Source organism: Oryx dammah, unplaced genomic scaffold (genome assembly GCF_014754425.2).
Source record: "Oryx dammah isolate SB20612 unplaced genomic scaffold, SCBI_Odam_1.1 HiC_scaffold_2, whole genome shotgun sequence".
In the NCBI taxonomy this organism is placed as follows: Eukaryota; Metazoa; Chordata; class Mammalia; order Artiodactyla; family Bovidae; genus Oryx; species Oryx dammah.
Genome location: NW_024070186.1, coordinates 79918326 through 79930350, shown reverse-complemented (window position 1 = coordinate 79930350; position 12025 = coordinate 79918326). Strand labels below are relative to the sequence as shown.

General features: G+C 42.7%; 1 protein-coding gene across 2 annotated transcripts in view; it reads right to left on the bottom strand.

Annotated features, from left to right (window-relative positions):
- Positions 1 to 8509, bottom strand: part of LOC120872697 (interleukin 1 receptor accessory protein) — a 151001-nt gene extending 142492 nt beyond the window's left edge. For both annotated transcript variants that reach the window (XM_040253252.1, XM_040253260.1), the window contains exon 1: positions 8346 to 8509. The gene's annotated coding sequence lies outside the window, so the exon portion shown is untranslated. The remainder of the gene's footprint in view (positions 1 to 8345) is intronic.
- Between the last annotated feature and the right edge of the window lie 3516 nt (positions 8510 to 12025).

Sequence of the window (12025 nt, the reverse complement as noted above, 5' to 3'; positions counted from 1 at the left end):
CAATAAGTGAGCTCTTCACATCACATGGCCAAAGTATTGGAGCTTCAGCTTCAGCATGGTTTTATCTGAGTTTCATCAAAGGGGAGAGGCTGGGACTTCCCTTGTGATCCGTTGATTAAGACTTCACTTTCCAACCCAGGGTGTGCAGCTTTGATCCCTGGTATGGGAGCTAAAAATCTCACATGTCTCCCAGCCAAAAAATCAAAACACAAAACAGAAACAATATTGCAGCAAATTCAATACAGACTTTTAAAAAAGATGGGGGAAAGGTTTTGGAGTAACAGTAGTGCTGAGTTAAGAGGGAGGAGTAGATAAAGAAGGCCTTTTAGGAGCCAGATATTAAGAGCCATGGACTTAATATATTTAATCTTACTTTAACCTCTATAAGTAAATATATATATATAAGTGTAGATATAAATATAGATGTCTGTCTAACCAGGAGATGGCTAGAACGGACTTTTTTACCATTTCACAGATGACAAAACTAAGTCTGGGCAGGCTAAACAATCAGTATTTAGGATTCAAATCCAACTCTGACTTCAAAGCCAGCCAGCTTTTCATTACTCACTTTATCCATTCAGAGCCCAATCCTATCATTGTCTTACACTGAAATTGGAAAATGGAAGTATAATCTTCCAGAAAAGTGCTCTTTAGTATGTATTACACTCACAAGTGTCCATCATTTCTATAAGCTGAATGAAATCCTATATCTATTTCAGTGACAGCCAAGGTTCTTCAATGGGCACTAAATTAACTCAAAAGAAGAAAGCAGAAAATATGCACTCATAATACGACAATCCAAATTCAAGCTACATATTTTATTCCTTTATTTCTTTGTAGAAGATTATGGTGGTTAATAGGGACTTCCCTGTGGCTCAGATGGTAGAGAATCTGCCTGCAATGCAGGAGACCAGGGTTTGGTCCCTAGGTCGGGAAGATCCTCTGTAGAAGGGAATGGCTACCCACTCCAGTATTTTTGTCTGGAGAATCCCATGGACAGAGGAGTCTGGCAGGCTAGTTCATGGGGTCACCAAGAGTCAGACACAACTGAGCAACTAACACATTACTACTATGGTGATTAATGGTGCTACAGAGCTTCCTTTAGGAAGAGCTTCCTTCCTTTATATATATTTTATATATATATATAATCTCTTTTCATTTACCAGACAATAAATGTCAATATGCCTAATCCAAGTGTCTATTTACTCCTCCCACCCCAAAACCTGGATCCAGAAGGGGAAAACAGTTGCAGGTTGTGAAAACATGGCAAAGTCACATCCATAAGGACACAGAAGGTGTCTTTATGGATCTGCCTCCTAGTCCTGTGCTCACTTGTGATTCTCACTGAGGTCAAAAGGCTGCCAGGTATCTGGATTTTATGACATTCCTCGTGCCATGACATATGTACGGATGCCTCCATGGAACTAAGAGTACGGTTCTACTCTTAGCTTCCCATGGTGCCTCTAAGTCAACACTCTACAGGCACAGACTCATAGCACACCATGCCTTGGAGAGCACCCCATCCAACTTCCTCATTCTGAAGGTGAGAAAAAGGACTCTCAGAGAAGGAAAAGCCACTGACCAGTACCAGGGTTGGTGGACTGAATGATCAAGGGGGAAAAAACACAACCTTGGAGTTAGAAAGCTAGAGTCCAAGTCCCAGCTCCACTATTCACTGGCTGTGTGACCGCAAATATCCAGCCTCTCAAACTCAGGATGTTAAATAATGCTGAAAACATTTACTTTGGTTACATCAGATTATTGTAAGAAAGGAAAAAAAAAAATTTGTCTGCATTGTATATAATAACAAGCATTTTAAGGGCCAAAAACTTAATTCCAACCTAGGCCTTCTAGTTTCTAATACAGTATAAATTTGGGCATGCATGTGAATATCATTGCAGTTGTTAATTCTAATAAAGGTTAAAATTCCTACATACCATGATCTTGACAAATGTTTTGGCATCTGACTGACAGTAACCAAAAGCTAGATGAAATGTGTTTATTATCCCTTTCACAGGTGATAAGAATAAAGTAGAGACAGACCACATAAGTTGTTCAAGGTCAAACCCAGGGAAGATGGTCTGATGGTAAAGCCCACAATCTTACACAACCATAATTTTAGGTCACCATAGCATCTAACCCTAACTGACTTAAAGAAGGGACTGTGTTATCTATGAAAAGAACATTTTCAGCTATCAGAGTTTATAAAATGACTGGTTCTCTTTTCTGTTGCTTTTAGCATTGATTGGGAAAAGAAGAAGCCTGTGTAATCATAAGAGCTTACATGCTGGACAGGAAAAAACCGCAGGCATCTCCTACATATAAACTAGTCAAAAAAGGTCATCCAATTATATCAAGTAAGAGCTGGACTTTTTCACTGCTCTTAGAAATCAAGATCAAAGTTCACTGCAGCTGCCCACTTCCCTGGAAACTTCCTACTTTCTTGCAGGTAATTCATTTATGTCATCTGACACTGGCCTTGCTGTCAATATATGTAAGCATGAACTTCAGTGTCATCGTTCACTGTGTTTGCAGCAAAATGCCCTGTATTATTAGGATTAAAATGTCTTTTTCCATGATTTAGCCAGTGATATTCAACCTTATTAAAATTTGTGACTCCTCATCCTTAGTGTGATTTTGTGACTACAAAATTTAAAAAAATAATAATAAAGTTACTTTATTAGTTTATAGAGACAGGCTTTGCAATAATGCATGATATGATAAAGTATGGGCTTCCCTGGTGTGGCTCAGCAGTAAAGAATCTGCCTGCAATGCAGGAAACCGGGGAGACGCAGGTTCAGTCCCTGGGTTGGGCAGAACCCCTGGAGGAGGAAATGGCAGCCGACTCCAGTTTTCTTGCCTGGGACATGCCATGGACAGAGGACCCTGGCAGGCTACAGTGCATGGGGTCTCAAAGAGTCAGACATGACTGAGTGACTGAACACATGTGATAAAGTATGAGAAAACTAGAAAGCCCATGCTACAGTACATGGCATAGCATGAACCCATCATTCCTTAAACTCTGCACATTTTGAGTACAGGACCTTGCACTAGGAATGGGGCAGGGTAACATGTCCTCAGTTGTTTAGGTATTCATCAGGGACTTGTACAAGAATACTAAGGGACAAGTTACTGGCCAACAGTAATAAAAAGAAATTTTTTAAAAATCATAATTATCATAGAGACAGAAAGAATGTTACAAGCATTTTAAAGGATCTCCAAAACTTGGAGAAATCAAGAAAAATTTGAGTAGCAGGTTTGGAAAGAAAAGTAGGAGAAAGGAGATAGTAGTTTAAGGTGGTGTGGTGTGAACATACAGGAGGAGACATTGATAAATCTAGCTATGTGAGTCCTCAGGTCTTATGGTATAGTGTCTAATAAACACTGGAGAGTTGACCGAAGAGCTGTGTGCTCAGGCACACAGGTTCTAATCCTCACTAATTGGATAACTGTGGGCAATTCTCTAAGTTTCTCAGAGCCTCAGTTCTTTCATCTGTAAAAGCCAGACAACAATATAGATCTGAGAGTTATTTTATGCTTAAATGAAATGACAGAAGTACATGCACTGATGAATGCTGATTTCCTTTGCCCTCCTCTGTTTAACCAGAAAATAGGTTTCTTGGCATAAAACAATCAGGGCATTTTCTCTTCATTTCCTTTCAATCTTTAGCCTTGAATTTTACAAAGAGATGTGGTGATAGAATTTCAGAGTTGAAAGGAATCTTAGAGAAAAATAACAATGCATTGCAGCAGAAGAGCCTTAAAGATTCACTAAACCAGCTCTTTCACACTTTAGGCCCAAAGGTAATGCGGCTTCCCCCAGCACAGGCAAGATAATACCAGGATCAGAAGATGGAATGGGGAGGGGTGGGTCATGGGTCTCAATTCAGGTCCTCAGTTCTAGTTCAGAGGCTGCAGAATTTCAGGTCTTTCTTAGCTCTAAAGTGAAAGGCAAAGATGCGTCTCAGCAGTGGGGCCTGCTTTGTGCTACATGACACATAGCTATATAACCTCTCTGAGTCTCAGTTGTCTCAAAAGTACACAGGATGACTATAAGGACTGAATGATATGATGCTGCTAAACCACTTAGGACAAGCCATATGCTGCTGCTGCTAAGTCACTTCAGTCGTGTCCTACTCTGTGCGACCCCATAGACGGCAGCCCACCAGGCTCCCCCATCCCTGGGATTCTCCAGGCAAGAACACTGGAGTAGGTTGCCACTTTCTTCTCCAATGCATGAAAGTGAAAAGAGAAAGTGAAGTCGCTCAGTGGTATCTGACCCTCATGGGGATCACTAAAAACAGATCACTGAATGATTTAATCAAAAATCATTAAATTTTGATTTTCACAACTGAGCAGATTAACAAATTAAAAGAACTGATGGCAGAAGAAAGAATTAATGTATAGTAAATACCTCTCATGAATGAGGTGCTGAGCATAATATCTCGCCTCAGGAATCTTCCAGACGCTAAGACTCCACACTGCCACAGCTGCTAGAGCTAGTCAGAACATGGTCGGACCAGAAGGAGGTCCCCTAACAACCTTTCCAATGTAAGCCATGAATGCTCACTTTCAATAGAAAAAGAGGAAATGAGTAGCTAACCTGATTTAATCCCCCCAAATACCAGATACTAAATGTTCTGTAACCTTCCTGTTCTTTGGGGTTTCTATTTCTCCCACAGAACAATTTCCAAAATGGGTAGAGAGCACAGTAGGTGGCTCTCTTTAATATTTCACAGGGAAGGCAATAGTGACTCACCAGATTCTACATCTGTGTCACCAGCAAAAGCCTGACAAAGTTGAGCAACAAATGAAACTGTGTGTGTGTCAGAGATAACCTTTAGCTGTTTCTTCTGCTTCTTCCTCTGATTTTCTCCAGCTCCTTTCTGCTTTTCTAACCGTGCCAGGTAAGATGACGCTGACCGCCTACCTTTTGGCAAAAGCAAACATATGCCTCCAGATGCCAAAAGCAAGAAGCACAGTGTTTCTCCCCTAAATGTATTTGCCAGCCGGTCTGCTTGCTGCAAAGCAAAGAAACCAGAAGGCCTGTGGGGGGTCTCAACAGATAAATGGCCCCACTGTCTGGACCAGAAACAGATCTGTTCCTTTTCCTACATAAGCCTGCAGCCATCAGTTTCCACCGGGAAGACTGAAACCCCAGACCAGGGATCAGCATCGCCAGCCGGCAGTGGTCTTTCCTATAAATGCTGCCTCTGCACACTGTTCACTATATCCCACCCTTTCCATCCTTCGAATTGGACAAAAGAAGAGAAAAATGCAGTGGTCACTCATGGCATTTGTTCCTCAATCTTCTTAAGACCCTGAGTGTTAGCACAAGGATGGCAGAAAGAAGAAACCACCCAGAACAGGAAGAAAGGCATGACGTAACTCTGCACTTTATGTCTTCATGGTACTCTTCTGCCTAGGAACCGAAGGTGTACTGCATGAAACACATGTGAACAGACAGGCTGCCCTAGAGATTCATCACTCTGAAACTTCTTCTCCTGACAGCTGCCCCACCAACCTCTACAGAGCATAGTTCTCTCAGAAAAGAACTGTCCTCTTCAGGACAAAATGGATACCCTGAAATCACCAAATAAGTAAGGTCACCCTAACAACTGAAGTAAATGGCTAATGATGTCATTGGAGAGATGACAGGAAGTGATGGGAAAGGCCTTCCACTAGAAGTCAAAAGATGTGAACTGTATTTCTAAGACTGAAATTTACTAACCACCTGACCCTTGACAACTTCTCCTTTCTCTGACTCTCATTCAATTTTCTTCTCAACAAACTGAGATCAGCTAAGAAGAGATATCATTTAATGAGCACCTACTCACTACACTCATTTTACATTATTTGACTTAATTTACTCTTTATATGAATCCTTGGGGTAAGCATTTTTTCCACTTTAGAGTGAGATGAATTGCTTAGTATTACCCAGCTACGTATGAATTAGAAACCGAATTTTAATTTGATCGGAAAACCAGCTTTTTTCATACTTTATCATATCATCCTATTATCCTTCCACTGTTACTACACCCATTATGTCCTTCTCTCAAGGCTATTGTAAGTAGCAATGAAGATAATACATATGGAATACACTAGAAATTGTAAAGGCATACATATATGTGTGTGTGTGTGTGTGTGTGTGTGTGTGTGTGTAACAGTCTAGATAAGGATAAAAGGTATTACTGAATAACCTTTCTTTGAAATACCAGAACTAAAAGGAGTCAGCTTTCAATCTCCCATCCCCTTGTTCTGACCTTATTTTGAACATTTTCCTTTTCCCTACAAGTCCCCGGTCTCTCAGGCACGCGTTCAGATGTATCCTGGCCAGCTCATCACAATGCATGCACACGGAACAGGCTGACAGAAGCAAGCATTCCCATCCTCTGCAAATTCCTGGTGTGGGAGCTACCTAAGGCGTACCACCAAACTCTGTCCTTTCCTCCAGGTGTATCACACCCCCACCCTGCATACTTCAGTACTACAGGCATATGCAATGGACCGTGAAGCAGGCAGCCAACTAAATACTGGATGCTCAGTTCAGGGACTTATAGCACAGCCAGGAGATAATAGTATATAACCGTATGAAGTCAATCAGAATAAAATCAATTGTTACATTCCAGATGGGGGTATATAAGGGACACTACTTCATTTTAAAATACCAATAATGCCAATAATAAAGGATGACTAGAGGGGGCGGGCACATGTGGATGTTTGTGTTTACATTAGATGTTTGTGTCCAGAGGGACTGAATTTAGGAGCACCACTGTATAATCCAAAAGAAATGCATGTAAATCTTCTTGTTTTCCTACCCTAGCTGAAAAGTATAAAGCTGCTTGCCTGACCTGAGACAGCAGGAATAAAAGCCTTAGAATAGTCTGCAACGTAGATGAAACTTGTAACTTCTCCTCTTGTCTTTCTACCTCTCATCAAATTCAAGACCCTCTTTGCCAATAAAGGCAGCCTCAGATCAAAGTTTCACAGAACTGAGGTTTGACCTAAAAACTAGCAGGGAATCGGCATCACTGAGAAACATTTTCTATTCCAAGTCAAGCATCTACGATCAAAGTCACATGTAGAGGGCATTCAGAAAACACTATAAAAGAGCTGTTCAAACTCCAAAGAAGGAAACACCAGGACATCCAGATTAAAAAAAAAAAAAAGTCACTCTATCTGAAAAATCAGCTCTAAAAAACCCACTGTCTCCAAGGTTAACATGTAACAATATTTACAATTGCTGCCATCGATGTCAAATTGACCGGGTGCCAAGTCAGGCACTGTGATAACCATGCTGTCTGAATTACCCCGTTTCATCCTCCCAAGTGACCTAAGGACTCTTTGTGACCACTAAAATCTCCATTTTATGGCTGGACCAAAAACACAGGCACACACAAAACAAAAAACAGAACTGAGTATCAAAAAGACTGGATAACTTGCCCAAGTTCACACAATTAAAACGTGGCAGAGCTGGAGAGAAAGCCAGGTAAATCCTCCTCCTCAGCTGGTAGCTAACCTGAGATTCCCGGAGCAGAGCAGTGTTTCAGGATTTCACAACGAGGGGGTGGAGGCAAGACAGGCTGGGGACTGACTGACTCTTAAAGGAAACGGCAGAAGTTTGCTTTTGTGTTTGTGATTTTTCTGTGCAACTCAGCTGCCTCCCTCCTGCCCAGGACTTAGCAGTGAGAGTGGCTATGGTTCTGTGCAGTCAGCTAATCCTATATGAGAAGCATCGTATTTCCCACAGGACCACTGGCCCCGCTCCCCCTGTGGCTGAAAAGAGCAGGGTACCAAACGGGGTGACTGGTGCTGGGATGTCCCTCACCTCTCCACTGACCCCACCAGGAGTCTGACAGACCCCCCTCGGCGGGGCATGTTTCTGAGAAAACAGGTCGGGAAAGAGGGAGAGAAGCTGTAAGCAGCCTTTACCCAGGCTGTCACAGGTCCAAGCTGGAAGAGACGTGATACCCAGTGGCAACGCTGGGATACACTGCCCCCATCTATCCTCATGGTTCACAGCAGCACTTCGGAGAAATCAAGGCGAGGGTATACCAGGGTAGATCCTTCAGAAGAGCTGGGAGAAGGGTGCAGCGACGCGCAGCCCTCCCATAACTGCGTTACTTAAATGTTTACAAAGCAAGGATGGGACTCGGGACAGTGGGTTCGAGTCCTGACCACAGCACTAACTAGCTGTGCGACTTCTCCCAGCCGCTGCCGCGCTCTATGCCTCAGTTTGCCCTTTTGTAAAACAGGATTGAAGGAGAAGATCTGTCAGAATCCGTCTACCCTGAGATTCGGTAGGTCGGTGATCCCACAAGCCCTCCTCACCGCACCGGACTCACCTTTCTTGGGAGGAAGAGCGGACGTGGTGAAGGCGGCGGGAATGAGTGCAGGATCGCCCAGCACCGAATCTTTCGGTGCGCTTGGCCAAAGCCCAGCCCCGGGGACCCCGATCCGGCCAGTCTTCCCGCAATGAGCCTCTTACTTTCCGCCGCACTTTCTTTTTTCCCCCTTTGGGGCTCCTCCCCTGCCGCTGCGCGATTGGCCGCCGCCGCGCGGCTCCGGCTCCACCCGCCGCCTCGGCTCGCTAGCCACCCGCGCTCTGGGCTTCCAAGAGCCGAGGCCGCGGGGCGGCACCGAGGGCAGCCCCGCCCGCGGCGAGGAGGAGCGGCGCCGGGCCCGCGGCCCGCCAACCCGAGGCTGCGCTAGGCCCTTCGGCGCCCCGCCACCTCCTGGGCAGACTGGAGCGCGCAGAGGAGAGCGTGGGTCCCGCAGCTTGGCACGACGCCAGGCGCTTCGGGTAGATGTGCCTCTGCTCCACACAGAGACGTACACTTGGGCTCATTGCAAGATCCTGGTCTCATGGTCGAGAACGCTGTCACACTGCCTCTTCCTGGCTCTGTGTATTTAACTCTCTGCTGCACCAAAGCCATGAATCTGTGCAGAATTTGCGCCCCCATCGTGTGCCAAACCCAGAGCGCCACAGGAAGAAACATACTCGACCTTGGTGGTCCGGAGCCCCGCTCCGCCGCAAGTAACACTCATGGGAACAAACTATTGCTCATGACAACAAAATGTAATCTGTATTTTCCACTGGCGTGTACTGGTGTGCCTAGCAAGGTGCCTGGCGCAAAGTTGGCACTCAGTAAGTACATGTATACTGAATTAGTGAATGAATTAAATAATCGATATAGAACCAAGCGATCTCAAAAGAATCACTCCTTTTCATTCACTCCCTTTTCTCCAGATTTCTGAAAGAGCTCTCAGCCAACTTCTCCCACTCTAGATGGTAGTCTATGTAGTCATCCGGAGCTTTACAATGACTGTCGACTTCTTTGTTCAAGAACCTTCTGTTGTTCTCTATTGATAGTCCATCACCATTCCTTCCTGGCTGGCAAGGCCGTTCAACACCTTTCCTAATATCTGAGACTCCCAACAAAAGCCAAGTAGACTTGTCTCTTCACACATGCTTTACTGTACCACGTTTCTGACTTACCTTCTGTTCTTAGGACGTCCCTGGTGGCTCAGACAGTAAAGCATCTGCCTACAATGCGGGAGACCCAGGTTCAATCCCTGGGTCAGGAAGATCTTCTGGAGAAGGAAATGGCAACCCACTCCAGTATTCTCACCTGGAAAATCCCATGGATGGAGGAGCCTGGTAGGCTATAGTCCATGGGGTGGCAAAGAGTCAGACACAACTGAGTGACTTCACTTTCACTTTTCTTTCTGTTCTTAAGAGTTACCTAATTGAATCTTGTTTATTTATTTATCCATGAAATTGAGATCCAAAGAAAGAAATTAAAGAAAAGGAGAAAAAAGACGTGAAGGAAAAAGATCCTCATGAATTAGTAAGTGGAACTAGGAGGTGCCAGTCTCTAGGTATCAGCTGGAGATGAACAGCAATGCAAAACTCAGACACTGCTGCCTCAAATGGTTGAACTTCCTAAGGTAAAACAACAATATTACTAAAGCTGTAGTCATGTTCATGTTGTTTCACTTATTTCTATCGTTTATGGAAATCAATCCTGAGAAAGCATTTGTCTCTGGATACCTGGCACACAGTACCTGTTCACAACATTGTACCAAAAAGGAAACAACCTAAAATTTTAAAAGTTTATTTTATGAAGTAGAAGCAAAACTGGTCTTTGATTTATTATTCACTCATGAAATATATTTCAGGACATCAAATATTTTTTCTTATATAATACACTCATTGAACACTTTTATAATACATGCTTACAATGTAGCAGGCACTTGGTATATATCAGTTAATTTAATTGCACAGTCGTCTAAGTTACTGTTGTTATCTCCAATATGAAGACTTGACAGAGAAGTCATATCTTGCCCAAGGCCACAAGCCTACAAGATAAGACTGCAAAATGAAAACTGAGGCAGTCTTCTTGCTCTTAACCACCTCACTAGATAGTCTCATGTGCTTTCGAGAAGTCCTGACTCTGCCAGGCACATGTTGGTGATTCAGAATTTAACCAGATGTACTCTTGGACTTTGAGGAGATATTCCTAGTTTGATGAGGATGATATCATATAGACAAATCATCACAATGTTAATATTGTAATTTTAAGACAAACAAGTGACTGAGAATGAAAATGGTTAAATAACCAGTGCTGTATACTCACACAATAAAGTATTTGCTGTCATAATTAATGGATCATGAAACTATGTCTACAAACAAAAAGACATAATTAAAAAGATTGTGTAAAAGGTATGAAAACACGGACAGTGATTTAAAGGACTGTGGAAAATGTTCATGTGTCAGAATTATGGAAGTATTTTTCTTTTTAAATTTGCTTAATGGCAAAATATTACTGTACAATTAGAAAATGTTTGAAAACCTCACTTACTAGGCATTCAGTGAACAACTGTGGATGAATGAATGAGGTTGCAAACTCACTGATGTCAGTGCCTAACAGTGTTGGGTGCATTAGAAATGCTCAGCAAAATATTTTGAAATTGACTGGCTATTGGAAAAGCATCATTACTTGCTTCTTCCCTCTGCTGCTAGCCTTTAATTCTTTTTTCAAGTTATTTTAAATTATTTTGCAAATAGTTGTAAGGGGGCCTCAGAATTTGCTTTTCTCTAGAACCCAGTCCAATCTGACTTTGTCCCTAACACTTCATAGGCAATGTATCTAATGACTTTCACTTTACCAACTTCAACGGTCAATTCATGACCTTCTTACTTTAACTGTTTAGAAGCATCAGATACAGTTGTTTCTTCTTCATACTCTTTTTTACTTGACTCCTTGTTTTCCATCCAGTCTTTGGCATGCGTATAGTCCCTCCCTAGAACATCTCATCTCAGGAGTTTATGTGATAAAATCTTTCACATTTGAATATACCATAGGAATCACAGACTCTGTTTCCCCTATTGCCTCCTTCTTATCTCTTCTTAGATGTGTCATACCCATTTGAAACTTCACATGTTCAAAACAAGCTCTTTATGTATGCCTCCTCCTCCAGTTTTTCTAGAATCGTAGGAAAAGTAAAAAAATTGAAAGTGTTAGTTTTTAAGTTGTGTCCAACTATTTGCAAACCCATGGACTATAGTCCACCAGGCCCTTCTGTTCATGGAATTCTCTAGACAAGAATACAGGAGTGGGTAGCCATTTCTTTCTGCAGGGGATCTTCCTGACCCAGGGATTAAACTTGGGTCTCCTTCATTGCAGGCGGATTCTTTACCATCTGAGCCACCAAGGAAGCCCAGTTTTGTAAAAAACACTACTTTTGCCCAGTTGCTTAAGCCAAAAAGTTGGATTCATCATTGATCCCTCTCTTTCTTTTAGAGCTCATATAGAATCTATCAACAAATCTGTTTCTCTGCCCTCAAAATACATCTTAAATCTGATCGCTATTTCTCTCCTCACCGCAACCACCAGAGTCCAAGTCATTCTTTTCACTCTTCAATGCCCCCCCTGCTTAAACTCTTGCCCTCCAAAAGTCTTTCCTCATACTTCACAGTGATCTTTATAAATGGAAATCAGAATAAATACAGGCTAGTGGT